The 20,974-nt window shown below is 40.0% G+C and overlaps 1 protein-coding gene across 5 annotated transcripts in view; it reads right to left on the bottom strand.

The window, feature by feature from the left end:
• The window catches only part of CELF2 (CUGBP Elav-like family member 2), an 832,664-nt gene that overhangs the window by 324,066 nt on the left and 487,624 nt on the right, over positions 1-20,974 (bottom strand). The window lies entirely within an intron of this gene.

The following is a 20,974-nucleotide window of genomic DNA, read 5'->3' as shown; positions in this document are numbered from 1 at the left end:
TCCTTTCTTTTAAAAAACTAAAAAAAATTAATTGGAGCATAACTGACATATAATATTAGTTTCAAATATACAACATAATGATTTGATATTTGTATATACTGCCAAAGGATCATTACAGTGAGTCTAACACCCATCACCATACATAGTTACAAAATTTTGGTAATGAGAACTTTTGAGACTTATTCTCTTAGCAACCTACAAACATGCAATATAGTATTATTAACTACAGTGGATACATGCTATACATGAGATCCACATGATTTGATTTGGTAACTGCCAAGTTTGTACCTGTTGACTCCCTTTACCGATTTTGCCCGCCTTCTCCTCTGGTCTCTGTATTTATGAGTTCAGATTGTTTTGTTTTTGTTTTGTTTTTAGATGCCATATAGAAGTGAAATCATATGGTACTTGTGTTTTTTTCTGACTTAACTACATTTAGCATAATGTCTTTAAGGTCCAACCCGGTTGTTCCAAATGGCAAAATGTTATTCTTTTAAATGCCTCTGTGTGTGTGTGTGTGTGTGTGTGTGTGTGTGTTTTCTTTATCCATTCATCCATTGATGGACACTTAGGTTGTTTCCATATCTTGGATATTGTAAATAATGCTGCAATGAACATAGGGATTCATACCTGTTTTTGAGTTAGTGTTTTCATTTTCTTTGGATAAATACCCAGAAGTGGAATTGCTGAATCATATGGTAGCTGTCTTTTTAATTTTTTGAGGAACCTCCATAATTTTTTCCTCAGTGGCTGCACTAATTTACATTCCCACCAACAGTGCACAAGGGATCCCTTTTCTCCACATCCTCTCCAATACCTATTAATTATTATCTTCCTGATAATAGCCAATCTGACAGGTATGAAGTGATATTCGTTATGGTTTTGATTTGCATTTCTCTGGTGAACTGTAACGTTGAGCATCTTTTCATGTAGTACCTGCTGGCTTTCGGTACTTCTTCTTTGGAAAAATGTCTATTCAGATCCTTTACATTTTTTTGTTTCTTTTTAGAGAGAGAGAAAACATGAGCAGGAGAGAGGGTCAGAGGAAGGGAGAAAGAATTTTAAGCAGGTTCCACACTCAGCGTGGAGCCCGATGTGGGGTTCGATCCCATGACCAAGGGATCACGAACTGAGCCGAAATCAAGAGTTGGACGTTCAACTGACTGAGCCAACAAGGCATCCACCTTTACCCATTTTTTAATCAGATTGGGTTTTTATTTTGCTATTGAGTTGTATGAATTCTTTTTGTATTTTGAATATTTGACCCCTTATTCAGTGCTTTGCTTTTTCATTTTATTGATGGTTTCCTTTGCTGGACAGAAACTTTCTAGTTTGATGTAGTCCCACTTATTGACTTTTGCTTTTTTTCCCTTTGCTTTTGGTGTTAGATTAAAAAAAAAAAATCATCACCAAGACTGATGTCAAGGAACTTAACTGCCTATGTTTTCTTCTAGGAGTTTTATGGTTTCAGGTCTCACATTCACATCTTAATCCATTTTGAGTTAATTTGGGGGCACGGTATAAGATAGGGGTCCAAATTCATTCTTTCGCATGTGGCTGTACAGTTTTCCAGCACCATTTTTTGAAAAGACTGTCTTTCCTCCACTGTATATTCTTGGTTCTTTTGTCATCAATTAATTGACCATATATGTGTGGGTTTACTTCTGGGAACTCTATTCTGTTCCGTTGATCTATGTGTCTGTTTTTAGGATAACACCATATTGTTTTGATTACTATAGCTTTGTAATATAGTTTGAAATCAGGAAGTGTGATGCCTCCAACTTTGGTCTTCTTTTTCAAAATTGCTATGATTATTTGGTGTCTTCTGTGGTTCCATATAAAGTTTAGGACTGTTTGTTCTATTTCTGTGAAAAATTCCATTGAACTTTTGATAGGGATTTCAGTGAATCTGTAGATTGGGATAGTAAGGACATTTTTATAATACTAATTCTTTGAATCTATGAGCATGGTATATCTTTCTGTTAATTTGTGTCTCCTTCAATTTTTCTCATCATTGTCTTACAGCTTCCACAATATTCACCTCCTTCATTAAATTTATTCCTTGGTAATTTATTCTTTTTGATGCAATTGTAAATGAAATTGTTTTCTTCATTTCTCTGATAGTTCATTATTAGAGTATAAAAACACAACAGATTCCTGCATATTGGTTTTGTATCCCACAATTTTACTGATTTCATCCATTATGTAACAGAATTCTTTGCAGAGTCCCATGTTTTCTTTATATAATATCATGTCATCTGCAAATAGTGACAGTTTACTTCTTCCTTTCCAATTTGGATGCCTTTTATTTCTTTTTCTTGCCTAATTGCTCTAGCTAGGACTTCCCATACTATGTTGCTTGAAAGTGGGGAGAGTGGGCATCCTTGTCTTGTTCCTGATCTTACTGAAAAAGCTTTTAGCTTTTCACTGCTAAGTATGATGTTAGCTGTGGGCTTGTTATATGTGGTCTTTATCACGTTAAAGTTCATTCCTTCTATACCCACTTTGTTGAATACTTGTTCACAGTTCTAATGGGGGTTAAATTATGAGGCAAGTACTAATATATGACAAGAATGCATTTGCTTATCCATAAATAGATTCTTGGCATTAGAAGCCAGTGCTGCAGTACATGGAGATATTCCTATAGGGAAATGAATTATGGATCCACAGTAGTAAGGAACGGAAGTGAATCAAACCATTAAATATTTTCTCCACTTCCTTTTTAGTCTAGGGACCTAAATAATGAGAAAGCGATCGAGGTAAGACTTTAATATTCGTCCAAACTCCACTACGATAACAGACTGAGGGGCTTCCACCTGCTAGTTATATGTGCTGAAGTTGGGGGTATAAAGATGAGTGAATAGAAAGATGTGTTATTTCTAACATTTATATATTGTGCAGTAAGGCTTTGGCTCCAAGGCCATGGGGATTAATCTTTGTACTTCTTTTTTTTTTTTTTTTTTTTCAACATTTTTTATTTATTTTTGGGACAGAGAGAGACAGAGCATGAACAGGGGAGGGGCAGAGAGAGAGGGAGACACAGAATCTGAAACAGGCTCCAGGCTCTGAGCCATCAGCCCAGAGCCTGACGCGGGGCTCGAACTCACGGACCGCGAGATCGTGACCTGGCTGAAGTTGGACACTTAACCGACTGCGCCACCCAGGCGCCCCTAATCTTTGTACTTCTTAATCCACCCAATAGAATAACTTTCCCAAAGCTAGTACTTAATATGTATTTGTTAAATAAAGGAATAAATTTATTTTTAACTATTGGAACTTTGGGGAAAGGACCGTTTCATTTTCAAAATTCTTTATGTAGTTTCCTTAACAAATATGTGGCAGAAACAAACCCACCTCACTTTTTATTTTAACTCATGCATTCAGTTGGCATGGCCAACAACACTGAGAATTCCTTACATGTTGCTATGTTTTAAATTACAGGACTTTTTGGGGCACCTGGATGGCTCAGTCAGTTAAGCGTCCGACTTCAGCTCAGGTCATGATCTCGTGGTCCATGAGTTTGAGCCCTGCGTCAGGCTCTGTGCTGACAGCTTAGAGCCTGGAGCTTGCTTCGGATTCTGTATCTCCCTCTCTCTGCCCCTCCCCACTCCTCTCAAAAATAAATAAACGTTAAAAAAATTTAAATTACAGGACCTTTTCACATCTAGCAACTTATTCAATCCCCATAACAATACTGTGGGGCAGGTGGAAATGGTACCATTACCTTCTCAGCTAAAAAAGTTCACATGCAGAAAGACTGAGCAGCACGCCCAGAAGGTGCAGTGATAACTGAGTGTGGGAATCCAGTCTAAACCAAACCCTGGACCCATATTCTTTCCACTGCTCTACAGTGTGATCCAGTGCTTCTGCTCTGCCCAGGGGTTCACAGCACCCCCAAGCAAGGCATGGCTTTGAAGGAGTGTTGAGTGCAACGAATCTTATTACACTTTTCTAATGCAATAGTAATAAACGTAGAGGATAGTAAATTAAAGGAAAATTGATTAAAAGATTATGTTTTGGCTACTAGTATTTACTAATTCCCTTCAAAATTCTATTTCCAATGAAGATTGAGTTGCAACTAGACAAACTAAGCACTTTGGGGGATTTTTATTTTTTGAGGTCATCTACAACAAGAGTTGATTTTTAGCAACCCTGATTACTACATTTGGTGTGTAGGGAAATTTTTTTCAAAAAGATTATAGCAGTAATTGGCCAAGGACAGCAACAAAAACTTAGTTTATCTCAATGCCCTCTGTATTCCTCTGTTTTTAATTACATAAATTAAATTTTTAGCTAATAACGCAAACTTGCGGGGGCGGGGGGAGGGGAACGGAAAAATTCCTGCAATGTGGGAATACAGGAGGGAACTGAGAATCAGCCAGACTTCTTGACCTTTCTAGATTTGAGCTTCCTAAAAATGTTTTCAAAGGTAAATTCTATGTGCATTTATTTATGTTATAGGGAACTTCTAGAATTAAAAGCTGAATTTCTAAATGCAACATTAACAACTTGCAACTTCTTTCTTCTAAACCGTATCTTTGCACTTTGAAAGTTGCATGAAAATGTTAAGTAGAAAAGAGAGTTTCAATGGAAGTGTATAATATGAAGTTTGCTAGAGAGGAAGGGCCAGGCAGTACAGATTCTCTTTTTATTTTTTAATGGTTATTTGTTTATTTTGAGAAAGGGAGAATGAGAGAGAACGAATGGGAAAGGGGCAGACAGAGACGTCCAAGCCGGCTCCATGCTGTCATCGAGGAGCCTGATGTAGGACTTCATCCCATGAACCTCGAGATCATGACCTGAGCCCGAAATCAAGAGTCAGACACTGAACTGACTGAGCCACCCAGATGCCCCAAGATTCATTCTCTGATGAAGGATGAGACACTACCAAACTCTAATCTGCCTCTTAGATTCCCATCCAAAAAGAATAATCTTGGAATTTGCAGGAGCCAAGGACATTAAATCTCTTTAGCTATTAGTTTTAGATATTGTCTTAGTCCATTTGGGCTACTAAAACAAAAACATTACAGACTTAGGGATTTATAAATAACAGAATAAATAACAGAAATTTATTTCTCATAGTTCTGGAGGCTGGCAAGTCCAAGATCAAGGTGCCATCATGGTCACGTTCCAGTGAGGGCCCTCTTCAGGTTTCACAGCTGGCCCCTTCTTGCTGTGTCTTCACATGGTGAGAGGAGCAGAGGATCTCTGTGCGGTCTCTTTTATAAGAACCCTAAGCCCATGCCTGAAGGCTCTACCCTCATGACCTCATCACTTTCCAAACACCCCAGCCCCTAATACCAACACATTAGGCTTTAGGATTTCAATATATGAATGTGGGTGGGGGACATAAACATTCAAACCATAGCAGACATGAAGAATTTCCAGATTTAACCAAGAAAGTACATTGCTACGAAAGATGGAAAGATCACACAGAGAACGCATGAAGTAAATATGAAGCAATAACCGAGGTCTCCAAGAAATGGATTTCTAGCATACTCCGTGAATGGCACACAGTATGTGCTCGATAAAGTTGGTACATCTGTGTGTGAATGGATAACTGTCTATCCAGAGCTGGTACCAAGCAGAAGACACAGAGTTTCTCTGATCAGCTTCACCAGCTTCAGAGGAAGGGTCTCGGTGGGCAAAAGGGAAGCAAAATAGTCAAGTCTGCGCACAGGGGCGACTAGAGACAGGAGATGGAATGAATGCACTATGGAGGAATCCTGTCCCCTCGGGCTCCAGGGCTCTCTCTTGCTTGAGGCGAAAACCCTCCAAAGCCCAAAGGACATAGGTATCACAAATCACTACCTGAAACATAAAACTGACAGTTGGTTTAAAGTAAAGCCTGGCAGAGCTGGTAAATGAAGGGTTTGACGGTAATCCGAGGATCTATGTAACACGAGTTCCTGTCACTGGAGCACTCAAACGTTACCTCCAAGTCAGACTTTAGAAACAGGAGGCCACTATCCCAGTAACAAGCCCAAGGCCCCTAAGTTCTAAAGAGGCATTCCTTCTACAAGCCATGGGACTACTTACGCGTTTCAAGCATGGAGATGTTTACTAGGATGAGTGGGGCATGGGGTGAGTAATTAGCAAGAATAATCGTAAAGCCCCTTAAAATTATAAAGTGTGGTATTTATTAATAAGTAGATATAAATAATAAACTATAAATTACTTAGAGCTCCAAGAAGCCACTTGAAAATATGCACTAGGTAAGTTTAAGAGGTATTATAAAGAGTAATAATGACTTCTTATTATAAAGGAAAGGGGCTATGGAGACAGACACAGGAAAGTGGGTTTGGAGAACTAATTCTGTCTAGGTAGCAAAAGGTCCATGGAGGACAAGCTGAAGAAAGTAAAGGAATTCCCATGAAAAACACAGACTACCTACTTGATAAAATAACTAACTTTGGTTCATGAACCCTTATGACTTAGCAAACAACATGTTCACAATTGAGCAGTGATTTTTGACCTAATGTTTTGTCAAGGACCACTCTCGGGCAGATGGGAAATCTTGAGAAGGCCACAGGTGACTAGACATAAGTTAGCCATTAATATTTGCACGGAAAATGGGCGAAGTTTATCATGGCTGTTTTTAAGACAGACCCATGCACACACACCTGCCTTCCTGCCTGTGCAAACTGCCACGTCGGACAGGTTCTGTAACTTGACTCTTGTCCACGAGTCCTCAATGGACATGTAGAATTTGGTGCACTTGAGGATCCCTGTTGCTTAAGTGGTTTTGATCCTAGGGAACTGTAACAAGTTAACAGCACACGTAGAATAAAGGTTGTGGGTGAAGCTGATGAGTCCTCACAGGAAGGTGATTCACACGACCCTATGACAGAGATGGAAGAGAAACCCAGATGGTCTGGGAAAGTGGTTCTGAAAACCTCACAACACATTCACAGCTCTTACAGAATCTGCAGGTGCTTTAAATGTTACATTTCTTTATATATAACTCTGAGATTCAATCATCTGCTTGTTTACGTGTTTATTATCTTTAAATCATCTGAACCTAGGGTGCATGAAAGCAGGAACTTACTCCCTTTTATATCCACTTCAGAACAACGTGTGGCATATGGTAGACACTTAATAAACATTTGTTCAATGGCTGGATTTCTCTGTGAGGCACATTCTTCTTGTTAAGTGACCTAATCTCAGTGGCTTACAGCTATAGGACGCAATTTGTGAGATGCTTTCCAGGCTCAGCTGTGAGTACTCATTAGGTGAGAACCTCAGAGGGACACAAAGATTAGGAAGGTCTGTTCCTGACTTTAAGTACGTTATAGATTCACTGGGACGGGAAGATAAGCTTGCTGTTTTAAGACGTTTTTTTGAACTTTAAAGTACCATTTAGGGGCACCTGGGTGGCTCAGTAGGTTGAGCGTCCAACTCTTGATTTCCACTCAGGTCATGATTTCATGGTTCATGAGCTTGAGCCACACGTCAGGCTCTGCCCTGACAGTGTGGAGCCTGCTTGGCTTTCTCTCCCTCTCTCCCTGCCCCTCCTTTGATCATGCTCACTCTCTTTCTCAAAATAAATAAGCTTTTAATGTATGTGTGTGTGTATACATAAAATTACCATTTATATGGGTTCATAGAAAATAAAATGATGCCTCCTTATTTTCCATAATGCTGAAGTTGGGGAGTTAGTAAAGTCCAAGCAGGTAGGACTGGGCATTGAAGGTGAGATGCACAGACAAAATGTTCAGCATCGAGAGCAAAGCGAATTGCATTTTTTTTTTTTTGTGATGTCCTAGAAAAAGCAAGCGTCCTTATGGACGAGGAATAGGAATCAGAGGCCGGTATCATTTACATATCACTCAGTTTCAGGAGGAGATCTGTGCTGTGTATTTAACTCCGTAGTTAACTCTGCCACGGCTCCAGGAGCTGGCAAGTGAAGGCATCTGTGCCAGGGATGTCCTGCCTTACTTGCCTGTCACTCACTGGGGTCCCCGAGGTCTATAGCAACTTATCTTCTTATCACTTCCATCCTCTGTTTAGAAACAAAACAAAACACACATTTCCTTAAGTCAGTTCCTCAGGAGATGTGTCCTCACTTTTAAAAGTGCATTAATTTGATTTCGTTTGATGTGGTAGGGCTGGCTGTTAAACATTACTTTGACTTTCTATTCCTGATATAGATAGATGGATATAGATATATATATATATATATACACATATATGTGTATATCACATAGTATATATCATGTTACATATATTAATCATATTCATACTATATATAACATGTATATATATATTATGTACATTGATGTTATATACAACATGTATATATAATAGGTACATTAATGCCACATATATAACATGTATATATAATATGCACTATATATGTACATTTATATATGTTTATATATGTGTGTATATCATGTAGTATATATTGTTACATATATTAATGATATTGATATTATGTATAACATGTATATATAATAATGTGTACATTAATGCTGTTCATCAGGTATCAGGTATCAGGCTCCCAACCTGATGGAAGTCAGGCTTTTTCTCTTCTTTATCGCACACTGTCCAGGCAGTACCTATCTAGAAGACAGAAAGGGGGGTAAAAGATATTTTGGTGATGGAACCGTTACATGGACCACTGAATGGGTAGAAGAGAGAAAACACTAGAGTGGAAGATGATTCCGATGGCGCTAGCATGATGGTTTGGCAAATGATATGCTAACTGAGCTGGAGCTAAAAAGGCACAGTGGGGTACACAGGAAAGGTGAGGGGTCCACAGGGAACACGCTGAGCCCGAGAGCCTGGTGGCAGCCCTCCCACGTGGAGGAAACAGGCAGAACTACCTCCGGGCGTGGATGACATCAGCCAGAAGGAGCACTGTGGGCACAAAACGAGAAGTGAAGCGAGGCCAGAACCCCAGGACAAATCAGAAATGGAGGAGGCACAGAAAGATACCCAGAGAAAGAGAAGGGCAGATACATCACTAAGGGGCTTAGACTCCAGTGGAGAGAGAAAAAAATCTGCCCATGAAGTTTGCAGTGACTTTGTTGGCCAGGAGAGCATGAATTATTTGTTTGGATGCTAAATGGAAAAGCAGGGCAGTACAAATACGAGGCAGGAACGTTCTGAAAGTTCCAGGAACCAGTTTCGAACCATGGTGGTAACTCTAGAGGGCAGCCTAGTTTGACAAGGAAGCAGGCTACTCCCGCACCTGCACACGCTGAAAAGGGAGAGGGGGCTGGGCTGCCTGAGAGTCGCAGGTGAAATTGCTGCTTGCTCCAGGCAGGCTCCAGCTGAACCGTCAGATGCTTGCCCTGACTCCTGAGACAGATCGAAAGGTGCCCGGCCATTCTTCACCGCCTCCTTTAATGCAGAACTTTAAAAGCAAGGAGGCCAGGGGCCAGGGGGGGCTGCATCCAGCTCACAGAACAGGAGCCCCCGTGCGGAGCAAGTTCATACACTACCGATGGGCCAGCTGGACCCAGCAGTTCAAAAAGGCCCAGAGCAAAAGTCTTTTTGAAGGTGTTTATGAACTTTGCCAGATAAGGATTTCCAAAACTACAAGGAACTATAAAACTCTAGACGTGGATAACATTTCTGGGGCCAATTGCTTTAAACTTTCTAGCGAAAAATCATATACTTAGAAAAAAGTGCCCATAAGCGTTCAGCTCCCTGATATCCACAGAGTGAATCCAGCCATGCAATCAGCACCCAGGTCAATAAAACCTTTTTTTTTTTCTTAAACCAAAACTTGCTTTTAATTCCATAACCAAAAAAGAATTTGATGAATCTAAATATCTAGGAACTAGAATGCTTGTAAGTAAAAATTCCTGAGAGACAGCAAGAGTGCGTTGAAGACTTTCTCAACAGCTCACCTACTTTTCACCACCTGCACGAGCCGAATTCAGGCTACCACTGTTCCTAAGGAGCCTCTCTGCCTCCAGTCTCACTGGCTCTGAACCCTGCTATCCATTTCAGCAGTAAGGTCTCTGCTACTGAAAAATGGTCACAGTTACCACCTGCTCAGCACCCGCTGAGGGTTCCCCCTTCCATCTCCGCTCTGAAACTGAAGCCCAAGCCACATGACATGACTCACAGGACCCACCCACATCTCCAGCCTCATTTCACAGTCTTCTCGGCTGGTACCCTGGTGTCCTGTGCACCGGGAACATCTTTCAGGCCCTCACACACAGGGTCTCCCTCGCCTCTGCACTGGGGTTGGCTGTTTCCCACATGCACAAAACTCTCCAGTGATCCCACCCCCTCACCAGGTTTATTTCTGCGTATCCTTCAGGACTTGGCTTAAACATCAAGTGCTGAGCACAAAAATAGGCACTCAAAAATACTTGCTGGCTGGCTGGCTGGCTGGCTGAATACAGGAGTAAGTCAAGGACACCATCCCAGCAGCAAAAGAAACACAAAGATGTCATAATACGGTCCCAACTTAAAAAGGAAACAAAACTATGATGTAATAAACCAACTACGCTTTTTGTAGCTGAGGGACTACAATGTTATTTACCTACAATTGAATTCAATAGAGGTTCTAGAAATGCCTGGGCGGCTCAGTAGGTGAAGCCGCCGGCCGATTCTTGATCTCAGGGTCCTGAGTTCAAGCCCTGTGCTGGGCTCCACGCCCCAGCCTTTAAAAAAAAAAAAAAAAAGTTTTAGAAAGGCCCCTGCCCTCAGAGAGTGGATATTCCTGTTAGAAACACAGAACTTATCCAAAGGGACAAAGAACAAGAGTGTCTACTGCTGTGATGTTTTATGAGCCATAGGAGTTCCAAGGAAGGAGACACGGCAAGGCTTGGCGAGAGTAATGTGAGAGCCCTTCGTGGAGAATCTCAAAAGGTATGCCTGCTTTGGAGGAGGATGTGGAAGGAAAGTGTGAGGACACCCCCAGCAGGAGAGACCAGTCTGAGGACAGTTCACACGTGGGTGACAGTGAAAAGAAAGTCTGAGTAGAACAGCACAAGTATTGGAGAATGCGGGGGAAGAAGAGAAATGAGGAAGAGCAAGGCCAGGCGGCGAATCTGGTAAATCGAGCAGTGGCATCTGTAGTCAACAAAATAAGCATTGGAGACTCAGTGTAATTTCTGGATCAGTGAGTGAGACCGCTCTCCGCAGATGCCAACGAGAAGGCGAAAAACAGCTTCGGCAGCTGGTAGCTGACAGGTAGGCCATGATGTTCCCAACTAAACACAAACAACTCTCGCAGAATATAAAAATAACCAGACTTTGAGACCATGTGCAACAGGAGAGAGACAAAGGCACTGCAAACACAAAAATAATGACACATCCCCTTCTCCCAACTGCTTCATTGCCAGTGGTGACTCTAGCTCTGCTTTAGTTCTCCTGCTTTCTAGACAAAAGCTACCAGGATACCTGTATGAGTCTGCGGGAGCTGCTGTAACAAAAGAACACAGACTGGGCGGGGGCTTAAGCAACAGATCTGGAAGCTGGAAGTCCAAGATCAAGGTGTTGGAAGGTTTGGTTTCTCCAGACAACTCTCTCCTCAGCTTGTAGCTCTGTGTCCTCACATGGCCTCTCCTCTGTGCACATACATCCCTGGGGTCTCTTCCTCTCCTTAGAATGACACCAATTCTATTGGATCTGACCCTTAGTGTCTTGTTAACCTTCGTCACCTACTTAAAAGCCCTACCTTCAAATACAGGCACATTCTGACATTCTGGGGGTTAGGACTTCAGTATATGGATTTGGGGAGTGAAGAATGGCTCAGTCCATCACAATAGCCCAATACTTCTTAAAAACAGCTAATGGGAACTGACTCTCACATCTTTAAACTTCCTCAGCATGTGCACAAGCCCTGTTTTCTATAGTAAGCCTCTTCCAACTCTTTCCCTAAGATGCCCCGTCATACTCCTGGTGTGCATTCTCCTTTGCTGTAATAAGTTAAACCCAACTTTGACTATGATGTGTTCTTGGTGGCTTTGGCTATGCTGCTTCCCACACCAGGACTTCCATATTCTTGAGCCTACCTTTCTCATGCTTTGTACCTGCCTAAATGGACATTCCTCCTTCCTGGTTAACTCCCGCTCATCCTTAAAGATTTAGTTCAGATATCACCTTCACTGAAAGTACTTTCTAATTTACTCTTTCTGATAGTTGGATTAGGTTTCCCCTGTGGTGGCCCTGTCATGTGTCCACTGGGCTGTGCTGAACTACATTTCCCCAGTTTTCAATTTCCTTCCTCCTCCTCTTCCTTCTCCTCCTTTTCCTTCTCCTTCTCCTTCTTCTACTTTTAATGTTTCTGGTTAGGGTGAGCTACAGGAAGATTCTTGGGGGATGTGAAGGACAGAAGGGAATGAACAGTCATTCTGTAGCTTGCACACATTATTGCTGATGTACTGACTTGCCTCGTTGGTGTGAAGCAGCAGCCAAGCCCACTCTGCCTTCCCCAGATCCTCCCTGGGCTTCTCTGACTTCCGGGCCAGGTGCGTGTTTACCTCTATCATCCAGGTCCCCAAGGCAGAGGCAACGAGAACAGACGCATGTCTCAGTCCATCCTTGCATGCAAACATTCAGTGTTTGGGGGTTCCAGTCTGTCCTTGATCTCCCCTACTCTGCATCCATTTCCCCTTTTTGACTGTTTGGCTGTGAATGTCAAGTTCCATCATCAGATGCAGAAAAACCTTATAGATACTGCTTTCCCATGCTGTGGAGAGTTAAAGCCCTGTAACAACTATGTATGTATGTATGTATGTATGTATGTATCTCTCTCTCTCTGTATCTTCCATTCATCTATTCATCCATCTATACATCACCTATCTATCTATCCTACTGCCTTTGCTTTCCTGGTTCAACTGTGATTGACATGCCCCTCCTCTATGGTATTTCTCTGTACCTCCTCAAAACCTTGACTATACTTCTCTTGTACTGTGTATCATACCTGATTGTCATCATTTGTGTGGTAGATTCTTATTTGCCAATTATTCATGCCCTTCCTCTACCATGTTGCCTGTAATGCACTAGAGTGGGTGGAACAGATTTCCCTACTCCATTGACACTGGGCTTAACAATGTAACTTGCTTCAGCTGTTAAAATGTTAGCAGGCGTGCTCGCGTGGCTTAGTTTGGGTCTTTACTCTGTGACCTGCCTGAGAAAAGCACGCCCCAGAGAATCTACTGTCCCTTCCACCTGGGCCTCAGAATAAACACACATGAAGAAGATCTGAGCCCAACCCACAGTCTGGAGCCAAACACAGCTGACTTAAAGCTGAAAAGACAGCTCCCAACCTAGATCTGCCAAACTACAGTTGACCTGCAGATTCTTTAGTGTAAGAGTAAATGTGTATTGTTGCAATCCACTGTACTGTATAATCATTTATAGGCAGCTTTATTGCAGCAATTGCCTAGTGAATTAGTTTCCTTTCCTGTGCCCCAATTAGAGTGTTGGCTCCTTGAGATTAGGGACCATGATGATAATTTCCTGATCTCTGATGCTAAGATGCCTGATACATGGTTGGTGCTCAATAAATGCCTGTTGCAAACTCAGATAAATAAACAAATGACCAAATGATCAAAGGACCATAATGGAGAGAGGCACGGACAGGGGCGTTAGGAAGTAGAAACTAATAGAGGTGTGTAAAACGGAAATGAGGGAGCTGAGTCTAGAAGCCAATGTAAGCATAATATGGTCCATGCACAATTATGTGATCAAAAGTTATCTGCCTTTTATTTTGAGATGATCAAAGGTTCAAAAGGCCACAGAGGTTCCATGTGACTTGAGTCATCTTTGAAGAGCTTTTTTTTTTTCTGCTGTAAACTTTCATAAATCTTTGGGGTCAGCACTCAATCAAAGCTGCGGTGCCCGTCTATAGCCACTTACATACTATTAGGGAAGTTGACAAAAGAAACAAAAAACCTGAACCTTTTCCAAAAACATCAAGAAAACAAAATTACCAGAAGGTAAAGCTTTCCTACTCTTCCTTCAGGTAACCTCGTCTCTGTGTAATGATATAATCTGATGTGGGCAGTTTATGGCCACCTTGACCCACGGATCATTTTTGTCATTGTTGAAAGGCCTGTGTGATGCCATATCTGAGGCTCTCAGCCTGGTTACCAGAGGGCTACACATCCTGCTCTCCCCAGGAAAGAGTTTGGGAGCTGAAAGCAGGTCTCTGCAACAGCAGGCCTCCCAACTGGGACTGTTGTCACATTTCCTTAGAGCATGTGTCATGGGCCTGTCATTAGAGTTGCTCCTTATGAGACACATCTTGAACGATGCCAAATTCATTAGTGTCTACAGTTGAACTTTTCAAACCTTTTCCTTACATTAAACAACACACACACACACACACACACACACACAGAACAAAGAGAGTCTGCATTTTGCTTGATGTCAATCATAACTTGAGATTAAAGTTGCTGTTTTAAGCATTTGAAAGTTATACCCACCAAACTCATGCTTTCTCTGCCTAAGCTCTGAACTTCAAAAGGAATACTTCATTGGAAAACACACGCACACACACCACACCAAAACCACACGCACGCACACACACACACACGCACACACACACTTCAAAAAGATGCTATAAGTACCTGAATGCATTTTCTCCCATTTCTATAAATGTAGTCTTTTTGTTAGACTATCTGCGAAGCCGTTAAGATTTTACAAAGCTATGGGGAACACAAACTGCCCCCCATGATACCCAAACTGTGTTGACATACCTAGAAAATTGTGCCAGTTGATGTGATTATAAGCACTCTACTGAACCCTGCTGCCAGGTTGTTTTAGGCTGAAACACAACCTGTTTTGCAACAATTACTTATCCTGAAATCTCTGGAAAATAATTTCCTTTTTAAGCCTATATTTAGCATCTTGCTATAAATGAAACTTATCAATATAATATACTGAATTCCCACTGTGCATATAATACTATACTATTCAAGCTTTACTATTAAAATGTTCTTAATTTAGATGTCATTAACTCAGATTTAGTGATAATTTGGACATACAAGGTGATTCTTTCAAAGATAACATTTACTATTTTTAATGATTATAAAAGCAATTCACGTTCACAGTGTTGCTCAGAGATACATATAAGTATAAAGGATAAAAATTATCGTCACCTAAATCTGACTAGAAAAAATAATTTGTTTATCTTTTGGTATATTTCCTTTCAGTCATTTTCAATTTTAGTCTTTCCACCTAAAATTGGGGTTGTATTGATCATACTAATTTTATTCCTGTTGTTTTCACAATATGAACAAGTAATGATTTTTAAAAATGTGGCCCAAGGATGCACGCTATTTCATTTTACTGATGTCACATAATTCAACTACTTCCCTAAGGCTAGATATTTATGGCATTTCTCCATTTTTACTTTCATTTATAACACTGAAATGAGAACTTTTTTTTTTTTTTAATTTAGAGAGCGTACACGTGTGTGTGGGGGGGGGGCAGAGGAAGAGGGAAGAACAGAATCTGAAGCAGGCTCTGCGCTGTCCAGCGTGGAGCCCTACATGGAGCTGGATTCTACAACCCTGGGATCATGACCTGAGCCAAAATCAGAGTCGGACTCTCAATGGACTGACTCACCTATGCACCCCTGAAATGAGAATTCTTAAATGTGAATGTGAGCATTTCTGATTTTCTTCTGAGAGAAGACAACTGTGTTAAGTCTTCACATCTATCACCAAATTGCTCTGTGAATTTGCAACAGGACAAGGGCATTCGGACTCGGCATTCTCTCAAACACACTACTATTTAATCTTAGATTTGCAAACACGAAGAGGGAGATGCGTTATGTCACTGTTTTATTTAATATAAATATAAATATTTTATTTATTTGAAGATAAATATTTACCCTGATATTTATGGTCATTTGTCTTCTTTTATGATTGGTCAGTTCATGTGCCTTCGTCATAAACTGGTGATTTTTTTAATTAAGTTGCACCGGTTCTACAAAATTTCTCTATTTTAATTCTTTTTTTAAAAAGGATTGGGGTGCCTGGATAGCTAAGTTGGCTGAGTGTCTGACTCTTGATTTTGGCTCAGGGTCACGGTCCCAGGGTTGTGGGATCGAGCCCCACAGACGGCTTGGCAGACTGAGGGGGAGCCTGCTTAAGATTCTTTCCCTCTGCCCCTCTCCCCCGTTCGTGCATGCACTCTCTCTCTTTCAAATTAAAAAAAAAAAAAAGGATTTGCAAATTTATAAACTTTCCCCAGATCATTATTTTACTTAATTTTTTTTTCTGGTACCAAATTTTAGTATTTTAGACAGCTAAATATTCCATAACTTCCCTTAATTTTTTATAGCAAAGGTCTTGTTCATCCTAAAAGATTAATCTGTGACTTTGTGTTTTGTTGATTTTTATTCTTACTATCTGGTTCATCTAGAATTATTTTGGAAAGTAAGCTTCAACCTGAATTTTCTGTCTTTCACATACAGGTGGTTTTGCCGGTATCCCTGATCACGTGATCCATTCTTTTCCCAGCATTTTTAGGGTATGATGAGTATGTTGATGTATTAGAGTCAGTGCTACTGAATTTCTCTGTCATTTCTTTTGTTGGTACCTCATTGATTTAAGTAGTAAAACTTGGGAGCTGTGTTTTATATCATCTAGGATGGCAAGTACCCTAATTAGTACTCTTTCTGTACAAAGGGAACTTCAAGTTGAAGTTGAGAACATTGCCCATTCAAAAATTTTCTACTGAGATTTTGATTGGTATTCGAATAGAAAACTTAGATATATTTGGGGAAATTTAACATCTTTATAATACTTGCTCCTTCCACCTAGGAATATGGATGAACCCTAAATTTACTAAAATCTTCATTTATTTTCTCTCTCAGGGAGCACTTAATGTTTTCTTCAAGTAGTTAACCATTACTACTGACTTTTAGTACAGCTGTGGATTTAAAACATTTTTTATTATACTATCCTTAAACTATTAGAGGTTTTCATGTTTATATTCATGTCATGTGCAAATGATAAATTTTTCATCTTTGTTTCTAATTAGCATATTCGTATTTCAGTTCCGTGTGTTATTCTCTGACCAGGGCTTCTAGAACATCATTTAATGAATGAAGATAATTTGCAGTCTTGCTCATTTCTCATCCAATGATTGCTTTAAAACACCTATCTTTGGGGCGCCTGGGTGGCTCAGTCAGTTGAGCGTCCAACTTCGGCTCAGGTCATGATCTCACGGTCTGTGGGTTCGAGTCCCGCGTCAGGCTCCGTGCTGACAGCTCAGAGTGTGGAGTCTGCTTCTGATCCTGTGTCTTCCTCTCTCTCTGCCCCTCCCCCACTCTCACTTTGTCTCACTCTGTCTCTCAAAAATAAATAAATGTAAAAAAAAAAGTTTTTTTAAACACCTGTCTTTTATTAAGTTTTAAAAGTTTCTTTGCATTCCTGGTTTTCTAAGAGTTTTTTCCCGCTTAGGAATTAGGGTTTAATTTTATTGTGTGTCTTTCAAGATCATTTTTTTTCTCATTTATCTGCAAAGGTGATGTATTATATATTAACAGATTTTCTAAAATAAAAACATCTTTTTATTCTTGGCACAAACCATAATTGGTTGTGGAGGATTATTCTTTTAAAGTATTCTACCTTTGAATTATGTCAGGGGCCAGAAGTCAAAACACCATTCTAACCAGAGATCCCCCAAAATATGTAATTGATTTTGAGCAAAATTTTAAAAAGTAAATGATGCAACTTGCTGTTTTAAAGTTTAGAGAAAACATTGAATTTGCCCTGTTGTGATTATTATTTTTCATTTAACATACTTTATTCAACTAAGTAGTGTAAGTATGCCTTAGTTAATATTTACAAATATAGTTTACATTTGGGAAATTCTCCAATTTTCGGAAAGACTGTTTTGAATTAGCGAGGTTTTGGTGCATTACCAGGAATAAAAAAAAATCTTCAAAGGTGGGTTATCATTTTTCACTGCTGACTGACCAGATACGTTGAAGTTTCTAGCCACCTTGCTGCCTGGTTTTTGCAATCAAGTCTCGATAACCTTGCCAATCTTAATTTCTTTAGTTAACACCATGAAGCCTGTTTCAAGTCGTAGAATCAAATTGAGATGGTGGGATTAAAATATTAAAGATCATCATTGCCAAGAAGTCTGTCCATGGCTGACCTTCAGAAAATCAGCGACTTTTTGCTTCTTCCCATAAACACAATGTATACACTTCTACGGCATTCTCTTGTCATTTTCATCAGTTACCCCTCGGATTTGTGCCTTCCTACTGCTGCCGAAAGTCCTCAGGGCAGGGGACCTTCTGTGGGTGCAGTGCCCCTCTTTAATAAGCTCAGATGTACCCATTATATATAGCATTAGGGATGCATGAGACTGCGTTCTGACTGCTAACTCATCACACACGTTCCAGCCAGTCTGGCCACATTGCAGTGCGGTAGGCTTGGAGCCATCAGCTGAATCACCCATCACAACTGTGCCCTGGTCATGTTAAGTGTGGTGTAAACTCCTTGAATTCGTTCATTCAATTTAATTTTTAAAAAATCATGTGCACGGACCATACTACAGCATAAAGAAAACACAGTCTATTTATACAAGACCCCTTTCTCCTTCCTAGGTCAATTAAAAATTTAATTTCCACTAATCGGGTATCAATATCTAAGTAATCTCAATATTTTTATAACTACTTAAAAATTGCCCATCATGCTTTTTCTACTTAAAAAATTTTTTTTAATGTTTATTTATTTTTGATAGAGGGAGAGACAGAGCATGAGCGGGGGAGGGGCAGAGAGAGGGGGAGACACAGAATCTAAAGCAGGCTCCAGGTTCCGATTATAAAATCGGATGTTCAGATTATATGTTCAGATTATAAAATATCTTTGTAAGATTTTAGAGGGTAAAAATACTCTATTGATACTTTGACCTATCTCAGAGTCTAGCAAATTAGATGGAAATTAATCTTTTTAATTTTTTCATTTCCTTTTTCATAGTTTGAAATACAGCAAATATATTCTTCATTTTTTTTAAAGATTTACACTAAATAAATTCCTTTGTTATTACAGGTACAGGGAAATGAAGAAAAGTGGGGATTAATCAATGATCTTTGAAATTTTTAGAAGTTCCATCTGGGGCAAGAAAAAATATATGAATGACAAAAACCCCCTCTCCAATGCTGTTATGCTTCTATATTTTGACCTCAATGTAGAAACTATGTTAACCAGAATTTCTAGATGGTAAGTCCACACATTTCCTCTGGCCGGGGGTGGGGGAGGGTGTTGGGGGATTCCAGATTGCCCAAACAAACACAGCCTGCATGCTTCCTCTATGGTTTGAGCAGATCAGGTCAATGCCCGTTGGCTGCCCAGGTACAGGGGCTCGGATCACCGGTGTGCCATCGTTCAGGCAGCACGGAGACCCGGCCTCATGACTACACATTCATGTCTTTGGAGAGGTGAAGGAAAGGAGAGGGACCGAGAGAATGGTGACTCTGGGCTTTCAGACTGGAAAGAAAGCTCCAACTATTTTCTATATTGTGATAATAGCCAGGAGTAAGGGTTAAAGGTGGCTGCTAATTCCAACTTTCACCCAAAACACTGTTTCTAGCATGAACCAAACTCCCACACACTGCATCAAAATCCTCACAAAAGGAAACTTGTAAAAGATGATTACCAAGCACATACATGAAGACAATGTATTCTTTGTGATCAATTAAAGTACAAGAATAGTCTGTAGCGGGGTGTCTTACAAAGGCCCTTTCTTCTCAGTACTTTAGAAAAGGCAGATCTATCAAACTTAGGATAATGCATTGCCATGCTGATTTAATTGTCAATTACCTATTACTTAAGTGTACTTTAATGATCTATATAAAGCCTTATATATATACTTTTTACCGCTAATAGCTATTAATGGTTGTTACAGAAAATGAAACCACTTTACTGAAATGTAATGTGGGGGTCTATTAAGAATAAGTTTTCAAAATGATAAAACACTATCACAAGAGTGTGAACCCCTGTACATTTTAATATTCCTGAGGAGGTCAATCTTCACTCCGCTGGAAGAACATTTCCTTCAAATTGCACACAATTACAGTTTAAACAGCTTCATATGTATTATATAGAGAATAAATTTTACCTAATTCTCAGTCAAATCCTTCTTCAGAAGATGGGGAAGGAGTTGGGGCAACATATTATATTACATCTCTTTCCTAAATTTCCTGAGGTTTGTAGTGTCAGTCGTTAGAATAAACGGGTGAACACACTCACACACGTTTTCCTTCATCTCTGCGTTTGTTCCTGTTTGCTTCCAAAATCATCCCAAGAATGAATGAGATCACACGGGAGAAGTGTTCTGTGCTCCTCGTGAGGGCAAACACTTGATCAATTCTAGGTACAGATGAGCCCCACTTAACACAAAATTTAACAGAAATATTTCTTAAAAGGAGGGTCATTCACATTCACGTATTAAAATACTATTTTAAATATACTAGAGGGTCTTACTGATTAAGCCAACTTTGTGGTGAACCCCTTCAAGAGAGAAGAATTGTTTTGTAAGCGAATCACTCCCTAGTGTATCTGTAAGCCTGACTTGTCTGAACGAAGTGCCTTTAAAGGGGGACATGCTGTCCTGCTCTTAAGAACTACTGAACATACACTACTGAAAAACATGCTGAAAACGTACCTTTCCTTATCCTTCAGGACACCCACTAGACAAGGAGCTATTAGGAATATGAAATTAAATATAATTAGAGTCAGAATAAAACAGCATCAGGCTTATGTCCACACAACGTAAAGTAATTTAGAGACTTTACAATTATCCCTTTAACGTACAAGTGTGAGACAGTTAAATAAGCCATATTAGTCAAAGCGAAATACCTCTTTCAGATTCTTAGTTTATTTTATTTGGCCGCCTACATTGATCACATTAAGCAGCTATCAAAACTTTATTTCATTTTACATTTATGGCCAGATGTCAAGTGTGCTGGAAAGAAGATGGGTTTTAAAGTGAGACAGAACTTAGAATACAATTCTGACTCAATAACCTGTGGTTCCTT

Source organism: Prionailurus bengalensis, chromosome B4 (genome assembly GCF_016509475.1).
Source record: "Prionailurus bengalensis isolate Pbe53 chromosome B4, Fcat_Pben_1.1_paternal_pri, whole genome shotgun sequence".
Lineage (NCBI taxonomy): Eukaryota > Metazoa > Chordata > Mammalia > Carnivora > Felidae > Prionailurus > Prionailurus bengalensis.
The sequence above is the reverse complement of the archived record's forward strand: the minus strand, read 5'-3'. Positions and strand labels throughout refer to the sequence as shown.